At 40.9% G+C, this 23,648-nt stretch overlaps 1 pseudogene across 1 annotated transcript in view; it reads left to right on the forward strand.

Annotated features, from left to right (window-relative positions):
• LOC308638601 (olfactory receptor 6E1-like) overlaps positions 1–22,856 on the forward strand; it is a 63,058-nt pseudogene extending 40,202 nt beyond the window's left edge. Inside the window, exon 2 of the transcript in view lies at positions 22,539–22,856. The product of the transcript in view is annotated as an olfactory receptor 6E1-like (transcript). The remainder of the gene's footprint in view (positions 1–22,538) is intronic.
• The last annotated feature ends 792 nt before the right edge of the window (positions 22,857–23,648 follow it).

The following is a 23,648-nucleotide window of genomic DNA, read 5'->3' on the forward strand; positions in this document are numbered from 1 at the left end:
CACAGAAGCTGAAGACCTCATGCTTTCCCTGGTACCCTGGAGATTCTAGGTAGTGTGTTCTACCAATACAACCATCACCACAGAAACCTCTGGGACTTACAGGGTTACAAGGTATGTAGGCACCCCCAGAGATTCTGGGCATTGAAGTCTGGTATTCTGCCCTTACAATTCTCACACCAGAAGCTGCTGGGCAGAGCAGGCACCCAAAAGTAACTGGTAGTATAGTTAAATTTTTGTCAGTACAGCCCTCTCTGCAGAGGTCTCTGCAAGTTGCAGGTCCCCAAGAATTACGGGAAGCACAGTCTGTCATTTGACCTATGTTGCCCTCACTGCAGAAGGCTCTGGTAACTGCAATGAAGAGTCTGCAGTTACCCAGGATTCAGGTAGTACAATCCATCATAATCTTTGCATCTCTCACCCTAGAGGCTACTGAGAGCTCCTGCTGCATTTTCATGAGCCCTTACCAGTGAGACTCCAGGCACTGGGCCCTCCCTGCACCATCTTGAAGGGGCATTTGTGTCCTCAGACACTCAAGCCACACAAAATACATTGACATACCATGATAATGAGCAGCAAAAGCCTCAGTAAGAAATACTGTTGTAAAATAAGTTCTGCTAAAATATTACCTGAGAAAGTAAAGAACATGGTAGAACCTCCTTCTCGGCACACCAGGCAGTACACAAGAAGCTTCTTCCTCATGTTTTCCTCATGTGGATCTCAGTCATCCTGATTCCACAGTGGAGTCTCCATAGGTAGGTGTCAGGGAGAAGGAAGCTCTAGTCCTCACCATAGACATATCCACCAGGCATCCCCAGGCCATGGTATCTTTCTAGGTGTGTTCCCAGGATAAAAAAAAATTCTGGTCTACACCTTATATAAAGCCCCTAGGAGTCCCTAGATGTGGCATCTCTTATATGGGTCCCCAGGAGAAGGAAGTTTGATTAGGGCACAGAACACAGCCCCCAAAAGCAGTTGATCAGAGAAGGTTGTTCTGAGTGTCCCCACTGGCCACTGTGGGCAGTGCAGGATGCTGGGTGCTAGGTGTTCACTGTTCAGAGCTACACCCCCTTGTGCTAGGCACAGTGAAGCTCTGAAATTCATAGTTCTGACTATTCCAGGTCATGATTTTTGAAATCAAAAAGAAATAGAGCCCAGCATCCTATGTCTTGATCAGAATGGATGGAGATAGAAATCAGCAAAGTACATGACCCATAGACAAAATTTCATTGATTTCCTATATTTCAGCCATCATGTAGGGGAAACAGTGAAATTTATAAACTGGAATAAGAAACATTTTAAAGCATTAATATTTAAAATAGAGACCCCAAATTTGAAGTACTTACATGTAAGTCTTAAAGTACAAACATACTTTCAGAAAATCTTGAAATGTTTATAAAGATATCAAATGAAATATAAATAAATGCAGAGATAGTCTTTGCTCATGTCTCAATAATATAATTAAGATGAAATTATCTCAAACCTTATCTGAAGATTCAGTGCATTCCAGAAATTCCCAAGAAGCTGTTTATAAACCTAGACTAGACAGCACTGACTGCAAAAGAACACACTTCAAGAAGCCACACATATGGATGCCAGAACCTAACAAAATACTCCCTAGACTTGAATTTAAAATGGGAAACTGTAAAACTCCAGAAGATGTGCATGACCACATGTTTCATGATAAGGTTTTATATGTAGCCCCTGCAAAAAAATCCATAAAAGCTGGGGATGTGGCTCAGTGGTTAAGCTCCTCTGGGTTCAATACCAGCTACCAAGCAAACAAACAATAACAACAAGAAATCCATGAAAGAAAACCTGATGTGGACTGTAGTAAATTTCTCTGTAAAAAAAAATCATATAAAGAAAATGAAAAGACAAGTCAAACACTGGGGGAATCTTTGGAAGATATATGTCTAAAACAAACTGTGTAAAAAAATGTAGTGAGATATTCAACAATAAGACAACATAATTGGTAAAGACATGAACAGACAACTCACAAGAAATATACGACATGGCAAAGAAGCATAGAAATGATTCTTAGTATCACCTGTCATGAGGAAAGCACAAACTAAGACCCCAAGGTGCACTGCACACCTACCGATCTGCTAAGGTCTTTACTAAGTGTAGTATCAACCATGAGGATGATGAGCAGCCACAGGCACTCTTGTGCATTGCTGTAAGAGCACACAACAGTTCAACACTATCAAAAAAACTAGGCATTTTCCCTAAAGTTAGACATGGTGTCACCACACAATCCTAAAAATATAGAAAACTTCCTCAAAAATGTATATCTAGGGCTGGGGATGTGGCTCAAGCGGTAGCGCGCTCACCTGGCATGCGTGCAGCCTGGGTTCGATCCTCAGCACCACATACAAACAAAGATGTTGTGTCCACCAATAACTAAAAAATAAATATTAAAAAATTATCTCTCTCTCTCTCTCTTTAAAAAAATGTATATCTAGATAACAGCATGCAATTACATATAGTAGTTCTATTCACAATGCCCCAATAGCTTAAACAATCAGGATGTGCTTCAATGGGTAAACAAACAGCATAACTGCTATGAATCTATGCCATAGAGGCCCTGGTGTCTCTGAGCTCCCCCAGGTCTCTACTCTGGTCTGGAACCTGGACTGCCCTTACCTTTGCATACCTCACAGAGGGAAAAGTGAATTCTGAATAGAAAAACCTGTATATGCAGCTGATAAACTCAGGCTCAGTGTGCAGTTGTTGCCTATGGAAAGAGATTTCAAAATTATGGATGTGGGTGGTAAACTCAGAAAAATGCAAGCACAACAACCCAGGCCTGCATCTTTGTCCATCCATAGGAGCTTCCAAGGATACAACAGACAAACATGGAGGCAACTCCAGGATCCCCAAAGAACCACATTTAGGGGAGAACCTGGAGGTGACTGCCATTAGGGTCCCTATGACCCACTTCTGATTAGCTTAGAGGACATTATGATACAGCTTCATACCCCCATGCCAACTTTTAATTTCATCTCTTTTCCACAGGTAGCAAATGCATCCCGAGCTTGGATTCTGTTGATTGATTAGCTTGTTTAGTGTTGTAGAGAGAGCTGTGCCACTACCTAGTCCTGATGCACAACCTCTGAAATTCACTGTTCTGGTTATTCAACATACATTTGCATATTTTAGCTAAAATAGAGCTCATCATCCCATGTTTTGATATAAAAGGATGGTGCTATGGTTTGAATATTTTCCACCCACATTTTATGTCCCCAAAGCCCTGGATCCCAGAAAGTCCAGGGCTGAACAAACCACCCCTCATATTCTCTTTCAGCTCCCCTCTTGCCATCCACACCTTGGAACAGCCAAAATATCTCTTTTAGTCTCAGCAGGGAGAGTCCCTCAGGAATGTACAGAAGATGATACTCCACTTGGTCATGGTGTCTCACCTATGCCCACTGGGCCCAGCTGGCCCTTTGACAGAGTGAGCATACAACAAGCTTGGAGTAATCCAAGACAAAGTCAGATAGGTGGAAGGGAAGGGGGGCTGGCAGTCAGTATACTGAGAGTAGACAACTTTCCCCATAGGGGCTGAGCACAGAAAATAAGGAGGGGCTTCCTGCCTCCATCCAGATGACCTCTGGACACTGCACAGGTACCCCTTCCCAGGAGGTCCTGTCCTAGTCAAGGGTCAGCTGCAGGTTGGTGCCTGACTCTAATCCCAGCAGCTTAGGAGGCTGAGGCAAGAAGATTGCAAGTTCAAAGTCAGCCTCAGCAATTTAGCAAGGCCCTAAGCAACTCTGTGACATCATGTCTCTAAATAAAATATTTAAAAAGGCTGAGGATGTGACTCAGTGGTTAAGTACCTCTGGGTTCAATTCCTGGTACAAAAAAAAAAAAGATAAATTAAAACTTTGAGCCTGAAATTGGCGTGGTTTTGCCAATTCCTGAGATGCACTCAAGGCTTATTTCCTATTGTCTCTGGGCAAAGTATTTAGCATCTCTTTAGTGGTCAGAATGTTTTAACAATTACAACTTCCTAAGCTCCAGTTTGACTCACAAATTTAGTTTAACTCTGACCAAATTAAAAGGTGTTCTTTCTGCTCTGCTTTATGATCTTTGATTATTATACCAAATTTGGCTAAAAGCTGCCAGCAATATTCATGTCACTGCCTGAATTCTGTGTTGCTTTGAAATTTCTTCTGCCAGATTAATTACTCTATCACCTTTAAATTTAGCCTCACAGAACATCTCAGAACATAGGCAAACTGTAGACAACTTTTTAGAATATAACAAGAATGGCCTCTCATCCAATTTCCAACAGAGGCCTTTTCCTCTGAAACCTCATGAGCTCAGTCTTTACTATCTACAGCTATTTTATTAGTTTACTGTGTTATAGTAAGGATAAAACATTAAGAGTCAGGTGGCAGCTATTTTATTAATTTTTGGTTTTTGTTTTTTGGAGAGGGTGTAAGAAAGTCCATCATACAGCTATTATATTAGTGTTGGATGCTATACTACAGAAATTATTTTAATGTTAGAAGCTACAGTGCAGCTAATATATCTGTTGTAGATGCTACAGTGTGTATATTGATTTTAGATGCTATACTATGAATATTATATTATTATTATTGATATAATATTAATATTAAACCCTACAGGGCAGCTATCATAATAGTTTTAGATGCTACTTTATGGGTATCATATTAATATTAAAGGCCACAGAGCAACCACCTTGTCAGTTTTAGAAGCTATAGTTTGTGTGTGTGTGTGTGTGTGTGTGTGTGTGTGTGTGTATAGTATTCATTTTAGATGCTGTAAAATACACAGCATTTTAATATTAAAAGCCACATGGTTCCTATACATTAATTTTTAATGCCATAGTATGCATATCATATTAAGGCTGCAAGGTAAGATATTATTTTAGTTTTTAATGCTATAGTATGGTTATCTTATTAACAATAAAGCCACAGGGAAGCTATTATGTCACTTTTGGATGCTACAAATAGATGTCATATTGGTGTTTAAGGCCACAGAGCAGCTACTCTATTAATTTTAGATTCTATACTATGGATCTCTTATAAGTATTAGGGACAAAAAATTCAGCTATTTTATTAGTTTTAGATGCTATATGTGGATATCATATTAATACCTTAGGCACATTGCCAGCTATTATATTAGTATTAGATGATATAATATGAATATTGTATTAATATTAAAAGCCACAGGAGAATGATTATATAAGGCCATAGGGAAGCTATTACATTAGTTAGAGATGCTACATTGAGGCTATAATATTAAATTCCAGGGCAAGTAATATCAATTTTTGATGCTATTATATGGATAATATGTAAGTATTAAAGGTCATGGGAAACTATTAGTTTTATACACATTGTATAGCTATTAATGTTAAAGGCAACAGGCAGCTATTATATCAGTTTTACATGCTATAATATGGACATTATAAATGTATTAAGGGCCACAGTATGGGCTGGGGTTGTAGCTTGGTGGTAGAGCACTTGGCTAGCATGTGTGAGGCACTAGGTTCAAATCTCAGCATTGCATATAAATAAATGAAATTTTAAAAGATCCATCAAAACTAAAAAAAAAAAAGACGTAAAAAAATGCCATAGTACAGTCATTTTGTCAGTGTTAAATGTATTAATATGGATAAGTTATCAAGATTAAAGGGAATAGGAAAGATATAATATCAGCTTTAAAATACTATCATCATTAAACACCACACAGGACAGCTCTTATATCAGTTTTAAAAGCTCTTATAGATATCATATTAATATTATAGGCCACAAAGCAAATATTATGTCACTTTTAAATGTTATAGAATTATATTAGTATTAAAGGCCATAGGGCAGCTGTGCTATCAGTTTCAGTTGCTATAGTAAGAATATTATATTTATATTAAAAGTCACAGGGAGGTAATTTATCAATTTTTGATGCTACATTAAAAGTATTAAAAGACACAGGATAGGGCTGGGGTTGTAGCTCAGTGGTAGAGTGCTTGCTTAGCACATGTGAGGCACTGGGTTCGATACTCAACACCACATAAAAATAAACAGATGAAATAAAGGTATTGTGTCCATCTACAAAAGTAAATAAAAACAACTATAACAAAAATTTTTTAAAGTCACAGGACAGCTATTATATTGGGTTTATAGGTCACTATATGAATATTATACTAATATTAAAGACCAAGGGCAGCTACTATGTTAGTTATAAATATCATAGTATGAATAGTATATTAATATTTAAGGCCACATGAAAGATAATATATTGCTTTTAGATGCTATATAAGGATATTATATTATTATTAAAAGCCGCAAGAGGGGCTGTTGTTGTGACTCGGTAGTAGAACACCTGCCTATGTGAGGCACTGGGTTTGAACCTCAGCATCACATAAAAAAAAAAACAAACAAATAAAATTAAGGCATTGGGTCCATCTATAACTAAAAAAAATTTTTTAAAGCCACAAGATATATTACATCAGTTTTTTAGATGTTATTTAATGAATATCATATTAGTACTAAGAGCACTGGGCACATATATTAGTTTTAGATGTTATAATATAGATATACTATTAATACTAAGAGCCACAGGGTAGTTATTATATTAGTTTTAGATGCTATAATATGAATATTGTATTAATATTAAAGGCTACAGGGCAGTTATTATATTACTTTTAGGTTTACAGGATAGATATAATCTTAACATTAAATTCCACATTTCAGCTAATATATCAGTTTTAGATGCCATAATATGGATATCATATTAGTTATAAAGTTCACAGAGGAGCTATTATATCAGTTATAATTCCATAGTATAGATGACATATTAGTATTAAAAGAGCACAAGGGGGGCTGGGGATGTGGCTCAAGCGGTAGCGTGCTCGCCTGGCATGCGTGTGGCCCGGGTTCGATCCTCAGCACCATATACCAACAAAGATGTTGTGTCCACCGAGAATTAAAAAATAAATATTAAAAATTATCTCTCTCTCTCTCTCTCTCTCTCTCTCTCTCTCTCTCTCTCTCTCCTCTCTCACTCTCTCTTTAAAAAATAAAAAAAAAATAAAAGGGCACAAGGCAGCTCTTATTTCAGTTTTAACACTAATATTACGTGCACACTATGGCATACAAAACTGATATGATCACTGCCTTTTGGCCTTTAATATTAATATCCATGCAATGGCCTATAAAACTAATATAAAATCTGCCCTGTGACCACATTATGATATTACATTAATATTAAAGGCAACATGACAGCTACTATATTAGTTTTAGTTGCTGTATTATGGATATTATAGTAGTATTATTACAGTGGTCCACTTTATACTTTGAATATAGCCCTTTCTGCTCTGCCACTATAAGGTGCTTGCTTAGCATCTGGATGGCCATCTTAAATGACAGCTGCCATTTTAAGGAAAAAGTTTCACTTTCCCACCCAAGGCCCTTTCTGAGAAAGGCTCATCACTCCCTCATACCAACCCAAACCTTAACCTTTAGTATTAGAATCCTCCGGGCTCTGAATCCTGTACCTGCCCTATAAAAATCCCAGAATTCAAGCCTGCTTTGCCTCTCTTTCCTACAGAGAGATGGCCATTATTTGTCAGCTCTGACAAACTCTGGGGTGTATCTCTGCCTGGTCTCCGTCTTTCATTTCTCGATTACCCATCTCTTGTTCCTTGCTTTCCCTTCATCCACTGTAACTATCTTTTAATATAGTAGAATATTTTTATTGATTTTTTAAAAATAAATGACTAATATAGTAGAATATTGAAATTGAAAGCAGTTGTCTTTTTAAAAAATTTTTTGGCTTGGGTTGTACATGGATACAATACCTGTTATCTTATTTATTTTATGTGTTAGGAAAGTATTCTACCACTGAGCCAAAACTACCACCTCCCCCACCAACTTATTTTTTAAAAGGACATATTTCTTGGGGCTGAGGTTGTGGCTCAATGGTAGAGCACTTGATATATATATTTCTTTATTTCTCTCTATGCTCCTCCCTAATCTCTCCCCTCCCTAATCACAGGGGAAACAGGATTACCTTTCCCATTTAGGAAGATTTCTCTGTCCTTAAGTATCCACCTTAGGAATTAAGTCATACAGAATTTGGGGATGGTAAAAGAAGATCTCAGAAATTACTATCTCTGAAATTAACAAGTAGATTACAATTCCAGACAGAGAACACATGTGAAGTAGCTTTTGAATAATCTCTTTAAAAGGCCTCTGTTCCTGATGGGCAGAATCATAGACTTTGGGACAGGAGTCCCCTGTGTTTCTCCTTTGCTATCAAAGCAATAAACCTTCTTTTTCCTTTTTCTCAAAACTGTGCACTCATTATAGGATTGACATTGAGGATAAGAACTGAGTTGTGGAAACAGTATTAAAGACCAGAATGCAGGCTTATATTACTTTTGGATACTATAGTATTGATATCATAATACTATTAAAGGTTATATGGTAGCTATTAAATTAATTCTAGATGCTATTTATGGATATTACATTAGCATAAAAAGTCAAAGGGCCACTATTATATTATTTCTAGGCAGTGTTGTTTTAGTAAGTTTTTTTTTCCACTGTGTCTAAAATTTGTGACAAGAACAATTTTAGAGAATAAAAATTTTGATTTGGCACTCACAGTTTCCAAAGTCTCCATTCACAGAAAGTGGATTCATGTCTCTGGGCCTGAAGTGAGAAAGAACACCATCACCTCACCCAAGGGTGTGGAGGAAGAGAGTGGCCAAAACAGGAAGGAGAGACCAGGGAAAAAATATATTCCCAAAGGAATGCCTCCAGTGCTCCTCCAACCACACTTTACCTACCTACAATTATTAAGTTTTCCTTATGGGTGAATTAACATGTTGATTAGTTTAAGGCTGTCACTATCCAATCATTTCACCTGCAAACTTTCTTGCATTTTCTCTCACGAGTTTTCATATCTAAACCATAGTATTCTGACCCTGGCCCAGAAAAGCTCAGGTCCACCACTCACAATGCAAAATATTTTGAGTCCATTTCCAAGAAACAAAATATTCTCATATTCTCATTCTCTCCCTCCCTTCTCCCTTCTCCCTCCCCTCTCTCTTTCTCTCTCTCTCTCTCTCCCTCCCTCCCTCCCTCCCTCCCTCCCTCTCCCTCTCTCTCTCTCCCTCTCTCTCCTTTTATTACCAGGGGTCAAACCCAGGGCTTTGTGGATGCAAGGCAGATGCTTTGCCACTGAGCTACATCCCAGCCCAAGAGTCCATATATTCTTAACAACATACTCAAAAGGCCAAGTCCGAAGTCTCTTCTGAGATTTAAGGCAAATTCTCTGCAATGAGCTCCCATAAAAATCAAAAGCAAATTACATAAAAATCAACAAATAACAGCACAGGGTCTTTTAAAGAAGGGGTGGTGTCAAGGAGAGATAGATGAGGATGGTGGAAACATAAGGTTAAGAGAATAATTATATAAAATAAGCCCACTGTACTGACTCCCCACATGCTTTCTTTGCTGAAAAAGCAATCTGCATGCAACCCTGCCTAGCCTGGGGGGACCAGATATGTCACATTCCTGCTTCTTCCTGCCCTTAGGCACATATGTGGGGGGTCTGGGGTATATAAAAGAGCAAGACACACCCATCCCCACAGACATTCAACTCTGAGCTCCCTTCTCTTTGGAGAAGTCTATCTTCATTTCTTTCTTAAATAAAACTTGGTTTCTATGCTTACCTAAGCATTTCACGGGTGTTTAATCTTCAACATCAGGGAAACAAGGACCTGTTCTTAATCTCCAAGACTGGTATCAGTGGGACCAAACAAACACTAACACTCAATTGGGCACACAAAACCTATAGTTCCACAACCAGCATCTGAGGCACATGGCATGGTGATGTTCTCTCCAAAAGGGCTTGTGCAGCTCTGCCCTATGGCTTTGCTGGTTGCAACCCACAAGACTCTCTCAGCTTACACATCTGTTTGATTCCCACAGCTTTCCTTGGCACACTCTCCATGGTACTGGAATCTCTTAATCTTGGGGGTCTCCACTACAGTTCCAGCTGCCTTCTCACTTCATACATCACACTCTCAGAGGCTGCCCACAGCAACTAACCATTTTCCTGGCCTCCCAGGTTTTCCTTTGAAATCTCAGTGAAAGCCTCCAAACCTCCCTAACTCCAATTTCCCCCAATCAAAAAAAAAAAAAAAAAGATAATAGAAAAAGCACCATGTGGTTGATGCCAAGTTCTTTTACCATCTCAACCAGTAGGCAAGATTTCTATGACTATGGCTGTAGTATCCTCTGAGTGCCTGGCATGGTGAAACAACTTCCCAACCCTCTTGTTCAAGCAGGTGCACAAATGGTCTCAAAGAATTTTTACTTTTATAACCTTGAGCCAGAGATAGGTGAGATCTTTTCAATTCCTAAGATGCCCACAAGCCATCTTTTATATTGTCTCTGGGTAAAGTAATTTAGCATCTCTGCAGTGGTGGTAATGTCCTGAACAATAACAACTTCCTTCATCCCAGTTTTACATTTTTCTGGGCAAACTGGAAATTGTTAAAATCTTTCTGCTCTGCTTTCTGATCTGATCCACAGTAAATTTGACTAAAGGTCACCATCAATATCCATCTCACTACCTGAATGCTGTGTTGCCTTGAAATTTCCTTTGCCAGATTAATTAGTTCATCACCTTTTAATTCAACATCATAGAATGTCTCAGGACACAGGCAAAATGTAGACAACTTCCTAGCAAGAGTGTAATATGAATGCCCTCTAGTCGTATTTCAATACAGTCCTCTTCCTCTGAAACCTTACAACTCCATTCTTTGTTTTTTACAATCCTATTGGCATTTTAGACTTCTGAGAACCCACCAGAATCCCTCATTAAGCTCCACCTGCAACTTACTAAACCTTTCCCAGCTTTATCTCTAAATATTTCAAACTTTCTCCCCCAACAAACCATTTCTAAAGACTACTGAATCATATAGATTATTCATAGCAAAAACCCACTCACTGATTTAGTCAGCTTTTTCACCATTGTGACCAAAAGATCTGACAAGAAAAAATTTAAAAAGGAAAAGCTTATTTGCTGCTCGTGGTTTCAGAGGTCTCACTCCAAAGACACACAATTCAATTGCTCACTTAAAAAAAATTTTTAGTAATCAATGGGCTTTTATTTATTTATATGCAGTGCTGAGAATTGAGCCCAGTGCCTCACACATGCTAGGCAAGCACTCTACCTCTGAGCTCTTGGTCCAAATTGAAGCAGAACATCATTGCCAAAACTGTAGAGAAGAAAAGCTGGCAAACAAGAAGGAGGGGGGCACGAGCGCTCTTCTCCCCAGGGACAAAATATTAACCTCAAGGGAATGCCACCATTTACCCACCTTGTCCAGTTACCACCCAGTTAATCCCTATCAGTGGATAATTAGGTTAATGCTTTCATTAAGTTGGTGCACTGATGTAGGTTAATGCTCTCAGGATCCAGTCATTACACATTTAAATTTTATCTCATTGACTCACATGAGTTTTTTAAAGGATAACTCATATCTAAACCATAATAGCTATGGATACCATAAAAACATGAAAGGACACAGGGCAGCTATTATATTAGCCTTAGGTGCTACACTATGGATATCATATTAGTATTAAAGATCACAGGGAGATACTATTTTGCTTTAGATGTTATAGTATGTATATTATATTTGGATTAGAGACCACAGGGTAGCTATTATATTAGTTTTTGATGTCATGTTATGAATATTATTTTAGTATTAGAGGCCATGATGTGGACATTATATTAATATGGAAGCTGTTATATTAGTGTTCAAGGCTACTCTGTGGACACTATATTTGTATTAGAGGCCACATATGGTCACAATTGCATCAAAGGCTACTATGGATAATACATTAGCATTATAGGCTGCACATAGACAACATGTTAGCATTATCACTCCACCGTAACAGTATTATGACACTGCCATATCCATGAAAGTGGCACATACCCTCTGGTGGTCATTAGGACCCAGCACAGAATGCTTCAATTCAGTGGTGTATGGGCACCCCATGACATTCCTGAGAAATGGATGAAATTCAGTACTGTATCTAGATTACTCAAGGCCATGATTTTGGAAATTCAAACTAAAATGAAACCCAGTATCCTTGTTTTTTAAGAAATGGTGATTGAACAAATTATTCAAACCTTATTAAGTGAAATGAATGTAGACACAAACAGAAACTCCTACAAAAATTAACTCATAATAGTCCACAACTAAAATGTGATAAAACTAAAAAAAAAAAAAAAAATCTGGAAAGAAATAAGAAAATCTATGTAATCTTAGATTTAGTAATGGTAGTGTATATTTGTTTGGGGGGGTTTTGAATGTAGGGCCTCACACATGCTGTACAAACTTTCTAATACTGAGCTACTTCGCCAGTCCTTGCTGATGAGTTTTAACTCACAATACCAAATACCAATTGACTGAAAAAAAAAATACCAATAAGATGGACTTTATAAAGTTCAATTTTTTACACAGTGCACTGTTGCATGCCAACAACCCCAATTACTGAAAAGGTTGAGGCAAGAAGATTGCAAACTTGAGCCCAGCCTAGGAAATGTTTTAAAGGATGGGATTAGCTCAGTGGTAGAGCACTTGCCTAATTTATGTGAGCCCTGTGGTACAATCCCCAGCACCACACACACACAACTCACATATGTACACATGCATACACAAACACACACACACACACACACACACACACACACACACACTTTTTTCCTACTCTGTAAAAGATGGCACATAGTTATACAAAATGATGCTCAGCATCCCATATCATCAGGGAATCATAAATTAAAACAATAGTGAGGTAGTATGGCACAGCTATTAGAACTGCTGATCTCTAAGAAACAGCAGTGCACCAACAGCTGCAGGATGTGAGACACCAGCAGTCTCAGGCATTACTAGGAGAACATGTGGCATGGCCATTTTGGAAGATGATGTGCCAGTTCTTCCCAAAGCAAAAAAGTCCAATCTATAACCCAACAGTGTCCCTATAAATCACCTTCTTTTAGAGAAATTCTTTGAAAAAGTATGTCAAAACAAAACTAGCATATAATTATGAATAGCAGCTCTATGATGCTGATCAGATCACAAATAAGAATGTCCTCCCAGGGCTGGGGATGTGGCTCAAGTGGTAGCGTGCTCGCCTGGCATACATGCGGCCTGGGTTCAATCCTCAGCACCACATACAAAGATGTTGTGTCCGCTGAAAACTAAAAAATAAATATTAAAATTCAAAAAAAAAAAAAAAAAGAATGTCCTCTGATACCTGAATGCATAACCAACACAGAATATAAAGGAATGAACTACCACCCTACACAGAGAAATAGATAAATTCTACCTGGTACACTAAGTGAAATAAGCCAGGCTGAAGAGGCTACATGCTGTATGGTTTACCTTTTATGACATTCTAGAAAAGACAAAATTACAGAGGAAGGGTTGTGCAGGATGAGGCACAGGTGCCTCCCAGCACAGGAGTCTCCATCTACATGGAGTTGTGGTGCACTACCCTTCCTGTGGTTTTTCTCATGACCATCCTCCATCCTGAAGCTTCCCTAGAGCACACCAAAAGTCCTTATTAAAGCACAAGCCCCTCCTAGGCCCCCAGGAGATTCTGCAGGATTTAGGAGCTCTGTGCAAATAACCAAGGTAAAAGAATCAATATTAGGACAAAAAAATGCTCCTAACACCTCTGTCACTCAGGAAATATAAAGATTTTAGGAGTGCTGCACCAGGAACTGGGTGCAGAGGCTGAATGTGTATTTCTTATTATGTCACAGCCCATAATCTGGAGCAATAATGAATTCATTGCTCATAATGGAACAATGAATTAATTATATGGCAGAAACTGGGAGCTAGATTTCCCACTGATGGGGTGAGAAGTTATGATAAACAAGGGATGAAGGCAGAGGGATCTATGTCATAATGGGTCAGAATCCATTGACTGCAGATCAGTATAAACTCACATTTTGCTTAATACATTCACAGATGGTTCCACATAAACATAGTTATAACTAGGGGGTATGAAAAGATTAGAATACACATAAACTTCTTTGCATTGTCAGTTGTGTGGATCAAGATGCAAGATGAAATATTTTTTTATACACTGTTTAAAGACCTTTATTTTATTTGTTTATTTTTATGTGGTGCTGAGGATCGAACCCAGTGCCTCACACATGCCAGATGAGTACACTGCCACTGAGCCACAACCCCAGCCCCTGCCAGATGAAAGATTTTAATATCACTCTCCAATCAAAGGAGCCATGACTCTTTGAAGAAATGGCTGATACTAAGAGTAACACAGTAAATATATAAGTCAGGGTAATTTAAATATCAGAAAGAAAAAACTTTGGGACAAAACCAGAAAATATGTTAAAGGACAACAGGAGATAATGGAAAGATCTCCAATGGAAAGAATTCCCAATGGTTAAAGTAGGGATGAATTGAGCCACAAAGTAGTATTTAAAAAGGGGGGGAGAACAAAAAACAGCTTAATCAAACTATCCAGATGACTGATATATATAAATGACTGAATACACAAACAAATGAGGCTGAGTAGAAACCTCTTGTGCAGAAGAATTCCATATAATTGAGAGAGACACAGTCATCAAGGAGGTAGAGCTAACTCTCTGATCCCTAAGCGTGGGCTCTGCATTACAACTTCCTCCAGAAGAACAGACAATGTGGACATTCAAAAAAAGAGTAACTTCATAGTAAGAAACCTGAAAGTCCCTTCCTCAAGCAGGTGAGCACAATCAATACTACCATTTCAACTTGAGGGCAGGAGATGATAGAGCTGCTTTTCATCTCAGTGACCAGCTTCCCCCAGTCCAATAGCCCCAGGCTAAATATGAGAAGCACAAGGAAACCTGAAAAGCACTGCCTCAGCCAGGTGGGCACAGTCAATACTAATATGACAATAAGGACAAGAGATGACAGAGCAGCTCTTCACCTCTGTTACCTGCCTCCCCCAGACCCACAGCCCCAGTTTAAATATGAAAAAAGGAAAATTCCAAAAAAAAATTATAAAAATACCTGACAAGTCATCCTCAATGTTCTCTAGGTCATAGAAACTGTCACCCCAAGAGAAGTCTATGGAGACATGATGACTGGATGTCACGTTGGCTCCTAGATGGGATCCTAGAACAGGAAGACACAGAACTGAGAATCCAAAGGATATGTGACTTCAGTTAATGTTAACATACCATTATTTTTTCTTCATGACAAATGGTCTACGATGTTAACACTTTAGAGACAGCTCACCTAAGTCATAACAAGGGAAGAAACCAGATTGAGGCTACCTGGGAAATCTCTACACTTTCTTTTCAATCTCTGTATAAAGATAAAACTAATCCTGGCATGGTGGCACATGCCTGTAATCTCAGCATCCTGGGAGGCTGAGGCAGGAGGATTTCGAGTTCAAAGCCAGCCTCAGCAACTTAGTGAGGCCTTAAGTAACTCTGTGAGAACCTGCCTCTAAATAAACACTTACTTGTTTAATTATTCATACAGTTAATTACTGGTAACTGACACTCTTAGCTAGTTCTGTATTTTATTATGAACATTCATAACACAAAAATCAAATAGTTCAAATTAATATAAAATTCAAAGTATGTGCTTCTTTTACATATTTCATGTTGAAGTAATAACATAAATAAACTCCTTATATTTTTATGCTGTCACTAGGTTCTAGGTTTGCCTTCTTAAAACTTGATCAATAGAGGAGAAAAAAATGACATTTTAGAGATTCTATTTCAACTCCTGGTTTAACTTTCCTGAAAGACTGACTTTATATATAAAAAAAGTCCTAATGCAAATTGACTCACTGTGTCTGAATCATTTATCCCAAAGAATCCTTGTCTCTATTTTATTTCTATGCATACCTTTTTAGCAGCAATATAATCAAATATTTGTGACTGGGACAAATAGTCAAAGAAATAGTCATCTCCTCCAAGAACTCTGCATGAAGTGGTGAGCCAAGAGAAGCAGAGGTGTCAGCTTGGTCCAGAAATTATATTAGATGCTGCTGTGCTGTGAGAAGACACTTTACCTTTTAGAAATCACAAGGAGCTATGGATGCCCACACTCTTGTATGAGTCTAAATCTAGTTGAACTTCTAAGTAATTTTATTGTCACTAGCTCATCATGAAGCTGATGACAACTAAAGGATCTATGGGGCTGGGGATGTAGAAAGATGTCCTAGCATGCAGGAAGCCCTAGGACCAACCCCCAGAACCACAAAAGGAAAAAAAAAAAAAAGAATTTGTGTCTTCTTTTTATAATCAAATAGAAAATGAATAATCACTCCTCTTAAGGAAACATGTTGGACCTAAAACACTTGAGACTCTCAGAATCAAAATACTCTCCTTACAGTGAATTGCATAACTAGATCACCATAAACAGTGGTGTCACATCATAAACCATATTCACATTAAGCATACCATCAAAAAACAACAAAAAGGATTTATTGACTGTTGATAAGAAAAATGAACATAATCTAGCTTAGGAAATTATTAACACATTGGAAACATATGATACTGATATCAAAATACTCCAGGACAAGCCAGGCACTTTGACTCATGCCTGTCATCTTGGCTATTTGGGAGGGTAAAGCAGAAGGATCACAAATTTGAGGCTGACATTAGCAATTCAGCTAGACCCTGTCTCAAAATGAAATTGTAACAAAGACTGGGGACATATGTAGTTCAGGGCTTGCATAGCACAAGCAAGGACCTGGGTTTAATCCCCAGTGCCAAGAAAAAAAAAAATTCTCCAGGTGAGACATCTGACAACTATGGCATGTACAGAACAAGGCAGAAGCCATTATGTCAGCCTCCTCAAAATGATGAAAGTAAACCTGCACTTTGTTCAGCTCACAATACTAACATGTCTAATTTCTGCTTCTAATAATTCAAATGCAACCATTTAAATATGATCAAAAGTGCATGTACTTTTCTAATGAATCCAACAAATATGAGAGAAATACTAAACTGCATTCTGAAAGCCACCTTATAAGCACATAGGGGCGCCAACATTAGGATAAAATGTAATCATGGCATTTCCTACATGAATAACCCTAAATACTAATAAATACATAATTTCAAAAGACAGACAAATTTCTGAAATCAAAAGCAAATTGATACATTTTAAATGATACTTTGAACAGAGGCAAAACACTTAAAGAGTTCTCCCACAAGAATTCCTGACAACATAAAGTATCATGCTCATTAGAAGGCCCATCCCTTTGTATGCAAGGAATAAGAGAACTTTCTGATGAATATAGAACTTTAATAGGACATATGAAAATGCTTTCTAAATTTGAAAAGAAGAAAATATGTTTTTTAAAAGCTTATTTTGAGTAAATGTATCTGAATTACAAAAAAGCAGCTACTGACTTGTCTCTTACATTTTGTAATGATTTCCATCTCACGAGATTTCATCTATAGTGGTTTTAAATATCATGAAATATCAATGGTTAACATTAAAAATATCATCATCCCTCTTCTCTTTTAAAACTGATTTGAAATTTTCTTAGAATAATTTCATATGAATTTGGAAGAGGCACTTTGGTATATGTGTATATGTGTAAATACATGATCTTTTTAAAAATTTTTTCTTTACTTTTAGTTGTAGTTCAACACAATACCTTTGTTTTATTTACTTATTTTTATGTGGTGCCAAGGATCAAACCCATGGCCTTGCACGTGCTAGTCGAGTGCCCTACTGCTGAGTCACAACCCCAGCCCCAATACATGATCTTTTGAAACTATACCTCTCATGCTTGAGTCCTGTCAAAGACATCTTCTGAGTGTGTGGTGCTGGAATGGACTCCATGGCCTCTCACATGCCAGGCAAGTGCTCTGCCACTGAGCTGCACACCCAGTCTCAAACATGTCTTAATAAAAGGAAATTAATTAAAATCATTTGATTATGAGCATTTCCAAACAAGACAATTCTCTCAAACAAAACAATTGTCTCAATCAAAAACAAAGTAAACTAAATTTTTAAAATATTCCTTATTGGTGTAATCAAATAGAAAATGAATAAAAAAAACAGAAGTTCACAGAATTAAAAATCCTATACAGGACTAGAGTTGCGGCACAAAGGCAGAGCATTTGCCTGGAATGTGTTAGGCCCTGGGTTCAATCCTCAGCACCACATATAAATAAACAAAATAAATAAATAAAATAAAAAGATCCACTAACAACTAAAAAAATATTTTTAAAATTCTGTAGAAAATTGAAAGAATATTAATTAAAAATTGAATAGGAAAAACCTATTACACAGAACTGAAGGCCATGGGGAATTACATAGCAAAATAACTCTAAAATAAGAAAAAATAATGAATCAATTAGCATACAAAAGCTTGGACTGATACTTAGAGTTCTCCCACTGGATGGGATCCTGGGATCATCAGGGCTCAAGGCTGGCTGTCATCTGCCCTTTAACAAATTCTGATTTTATTTCAAATGTTCATGATCTATAGAGAATAAAAGAGAGAGAAAGGTGAGTTTTCTAAATTTATTTTATGGTATGTCAAATTTTGATAATAGTCAAGATAATTCATCCAATGCAGGATGTCAGTGTTTATACAACAGATGTTATTTGTGCACCATACGAATATATTGCCAATTAGCACAGCAGCCAGGGAGCTGCTCATCCTAGACTAACAGGGGCAGAGTCTGGAGGAGGGGGATGGAAGGTCAGGAGGGGGGGCTGGAAGATAAGTGGGGTCTGGAGAAGAGGCAGGGTCTTAAAGAGGAGGGTTTGGCTGGGGTTATGGCTCAGTGGTAGAGCACTGGGTTCAAACCTAAGCACCACATACAAATAAATAAACAAAATAAAGGCATTGTGTCCATGTGCAACAAAAAAAAATTTAAAAGAGGAGGGGTGAGGTCTGGAGGAGGGGCAGGACAGGAAGAAGGGAAAGATCTGAAGGAGAGACAGGGTCTGAAGGAGGGGGAAAATGAGTCACAAGGGGCAGGGCTTCACAGAGGGGTGGGACCTGAGGAAGGGACAGGCCCTGGAACATGAGTAGGACCTAGAGGAGAGGCAGGGTAGGAAGGAGGGGGAAGGGTGGATAAGGAGGACAAGCAGGGCCATAGAATATAGGTGGGGTCTAGAGGAGAGGCAGGGTCTGGAGGGGAAGGCCTTAGCAAGAGGGTCCTGGAGGGGTGGCTTCTTGCTAATTAAACTCTCCACCAAAAGAAAAACGTGTGGCTGTGGTAGCTCAGTGGTAGAGCGCTTGCCTAGATGTGTGAGGCACTGGTTTTGATCCTCACCACCACATAAAAAGAAATAAATAAAATAAATATACTGTGCCCTTCTATAACTAAAAAAAAAATTGAAAAAAAACTAAGCAGAGATTAAAGAAAAAGAAAAATGTGGTTCATGAGTTTCATTCCACAAAAAACATGAGATGTATTTTTAATAAATTCTGGCTTGGTTAGAAGTAATATATTTAAACTTAAGCAGCTCAAAAGGCTGAAGCAGAAGGATCTCAACTTCAAAACCAGCCTCAGCAAAAGCAAGGCATGAAGCACCTCAGTAAAACCCTGTCTCTATAATACAAAATAGGGCTGGAGATATGGCTCAGTGGTCACATGCAACAACAACAACAAAAAAAAAAAAGATAAGTACTAAGTTCAATCCTCAGTACTCAAAAATAAAAATTAATTTTTTTTAAAAAATAACATAGTGGGTTGTTAACATATGTACTTTTCAATATTTTTTTCTACTATTTTAACACTGCAAGAAAAAGCAAACCATTTAAACACTAAGGAAAACAAGGAAGTGGACTGGGGTCCCCTTCCCTTAAGCTGTACATTCCTCCTTCCTCCCTGCCAGGTTCCCTAGAAACCACCCTGGGTCACTATGTTAAGATGATGAGGGTCACAGCCTAAGGAAGGGTCACTGCTGCACAGGGAGCCAGGATGAAATTGTGAAGGACAGAGTGGGGCTGACAGCCAAGGCTGCCCTCAGCTCTCAGGTCCAGGACAGGGTTTGCTCCTCATGCTTCCCACCATCTCCTCACCGGCTGCCAGAGCTGCCAGAAGCTTCTGAGCCATCTCTCTGAGGCTGCTCTGAGGAAAAGGGAATCACAGGTGTCCCTAGAGACATGACCATGAGGGTTCCCATGCTATACATCTCCTCAGGCTGCTCTGAGCAGAAAACACCAGGCTTCTCTAAAAATATAACCCATGAAGGCCCCAAGCCAGGCATCTCCCCCAGGCTACTCAGAGGAGAAGGGAACCCCAGGCATCCAAAGAGACATAAACCAGAGGGTCCACACACCAGGCATCTCCCTCAGGCCACTCTGAGGAGAAGAAAACCCAGGGCCTACATAGAGTTGCGACCCACAAGGCTCCCCACATCTGGCATCTGCCTCAGGCCAATGTGAGGAGAAGGAAGCCCCAGGCATCCCTAAGACATGACTCACAAAAGTCCCTAAGCCAAGAGTCCTTGCTGAGGCTGCTCTGAGGAGAAGGGAGCTCCGTGAGCTGGAGGCATGACCCACGAGAGTCCCCAACCTGGGTCTCTCTCAATCTGCTCTGAGAAGGGAGCTCTGTCCCTCCATGTGGAGTGACCCAACACTCCCAGGAATGGGGCTCTCCTGGGTTGGTCCTGAGGGGGAAGCAGTCTCCTCACTTTCAAAAAGGCGGTATTAAAGATGGCGGCGAGGCCCCACCCCTGATTGATTATGCCTCCTTTGGCCAAGCACAGCAACCCTGGCAACCGCCCCAGGCAGCTCTGAGGAGACGGGAACCCAGGGCTACTTAGAGACTTCACCCACAAGGCTCCCCAGGCCTGGCATATCCCTCAGGCTGCAGTAAGGATGAGGTTGTCCCGCAGTGTCCCTAGAATGTGACCCACGAGGGTCCCCAAACCAGGCGTCTCCTTCAGGCTGCTCTGAGGAGAATGGAACCCCAGGCATCCCTAGAGACACGACTCACAAAAGTACCTAAGCCAAGAGTCCACTGAGACTGCTCTGAAGAGACGGGAGTTCCGTGAGTCCCTGGAGGCATGACCCATGAGAGTCCCCAACCTGGGAACTCAATCCGCTCTGAGAAGGGAGCTCTGGCCCTCCCTGTGGAGTGAGCCAACACTCCAAGGACTGGGGCTCTCCTGGATTGGTCCTGAGGGGGAAGCCAGCCCCTCACTCTCAAGGAGGCGGCCTTAAAGATGGCGCTGAGGCCCCGCCCCTGGTTGGCCACGCCCCCTTCCGCTGCACACAGCAACCCTGGCGTCTGCCCCAGGCTGCTCTGAGGAGAAGGGAACCCCCAGCCTAATTAGAGACATGACCCACGAGGCTCCCCAGGCCTGGCATCTCCCTCAGGCTGCTGTAAGGATGAGGGAGCCCCCCAGTGTCCCTAGAATGTGACCCAAAATGGTCCCCACACCAGGCACCTACCTCAGGCTGCTCTGAGGAGAACAGAACCCCGGGCATCCCTAGAGACATGACCCAAGAGGGTGCCCGCACCAGGCATCTCCCTCAGGCCACTGAGTTAAAGGGAACCCCAGGCACCCCTAGAGACATGGCCCACGAGGGTCCGCACACCAAGTGTCTCTCTCAGGCTGCTGAGGAGAAGGGAACCCCAGGCATCCCTAGAGACACGACTCACGAAAGTCCCTAAGCCAAGAATCAACACTGAGGCTGCTCTGAGGAGAAGGGAGCTCAGTGAGCCCCTGGAGGCATGACCCATGAGAGTCCGCAACCTGGGTGTCTCTCTCAATCTGCTCTGAGAAGGAAGCTCTGCCACTCCCTGTGGAGTGACCCAACACTCTGAGGACTGGTGCTCTCCCAGGTTGGTCCTGAGGGGGAAGTCAGCTCCTCACTCTCAAGGAGGCAGCATTAAAGATGGTGGCAAGGCCCTGCCCCTTATTGACCACACCCCTTTGGCCATGCGCTGTGCAGGAGCTCCTCCCAGCTCAGATGCAGGGCCTCTCCTGGCTCCCTGGTGAATGTCAGCACCTTCTTCCACCCTCAGCAGTTAATGAATAAAATATGTTCCCACTGCTCTAATTAGGTCTGGCTGTGGCACCTGAGGAGTGGAATCTCAGAAGAGGAGAAATGGAGTCCAGGAGACCCCCTCGCTGCACTCCACCAGGCCAAGTGCTGCAGCAGCCTGAGACAGGCAGGCAGAGGCACAAAGGGAGGCAGCTACAGGGAGTCTAGACCCTCAGCCCAAGGGCAGAGGCCAGAAACAGACCACCTCAGAGGCTTCTGGGATGTGTAGTCTTTGAGACAGAGTGACTTAGGCAGGGACTGCTCCAATTCAGAATCAGGGGTTTTAAGAAAATCTGTTAATTCCCAGCCCAGGGTGACCACTGTAGGAGGGTAGAAGAACCTGAGCTCAGACCAAATTCCCAGTAGCCTATGAGCATTCTAGATCATTCAGTCTGTCTTGCCTGCCCAGCTCTCACCATGGATGCCTCTGGGAGCTTCAGGCTACACAGATTCAGGGTTCTCAGGGTTTCTGGACAGTGTAGTCTGGTGCTCTGCTCACAGTCTTTGCCCTTCGGGACCATGGAAGCTGTGTGCCATGTGCTGGCCCAGACACCCTGGAGAACCCTGGCAGTAGACTCTGGTGTTCTACCCGTGCAGCCCTCACCCCAGAAGCCAGAGGCTACAAGTAGCACATTCACCCTCATACCATCAGGATTCTGGGTAGTGCAGTCTTGTATTCCACATTGCAGGCCAGCTGCAGAGGCCAGCTGCAGAGGCCAGCTGCAGGCTACTCAGGCACCCCTAGTGATTCTGAACAGTGTAGCCTGGCATTCTGCCCACTCAGCCCTCACTTCAGAGGTCTATGGGGGCTTCAAGTAGCACATTCAACCTCATACCCCCACCCAGGATTCTGGGTAGTGTAATCCAGTCTTCTACAATGCAGCACCCTCTGCAGAGGTCTCTAGAAATTGCAGGCTACACAGTCACTCAGGCATCCCTAGGGATTCTAGACACTGTAATCTGGTGTTCTGCCCATGCAGCATTACTACAGTGGATTCTGGGAGCTGCAATCCCCCAAGGATCCTGGGTATTATAGCCTGGTGCTATGTTCAACTGTACAGTGACTACTTAGAGCTCGGAGCCTCCAGGAATTCTGAGTATTGTAGTCAGTTCTACTCAGTCAGCTCTGACCACAGAGGTCTCTGAGAGCTGTGGGCCATGATTATTCTGGGTAGTGCAATCCATCCTACCTAAGTGGACTTCACCCCCATCACGGCTCTGGGATCTGTGTAGCACAAGCCTACCTAGACACCCCTGAGGAGTCTGTGTAGTGCAATACAAAGCTTGCCCCTGCAGTACTCAAAAGGTAGGTGTCTGGGAGCTGCAGGCCCCCAGGGATTCTGGGTAGTATAGTATTGCCCTCTACCTCCATAGCCCTCACTGTGGAAGCCTCTGAGAGTTCCAGGCCACATGGACACAGGGCACCTCCAAGAATTCTAGGTAGTGTAGTTCAGCTCCCTACCCTGCAGTCCTCACTATTGCAGATCCTGGGAACTGTGATCCCCGCTGAGGATTCTGGATAAGGTAGTCCAGTGTTTTGCCTACATGCCCCTACTGCAAGGGCCATGAGAACTGAAGGCCACATGCTTGTCTTGGTACTGAAGACCTCAC

Source organism: Spermophilus citellus (assembly GCF_964194105.1).
Source record: "Spermophilus citellus genome assembly, chromosome: 19".
NCBI lineage: Eukaryota > Metazoa > Chordata > Mammalia > Rodentia > Sciuridae > Spermophilus > Spermophilus citellus.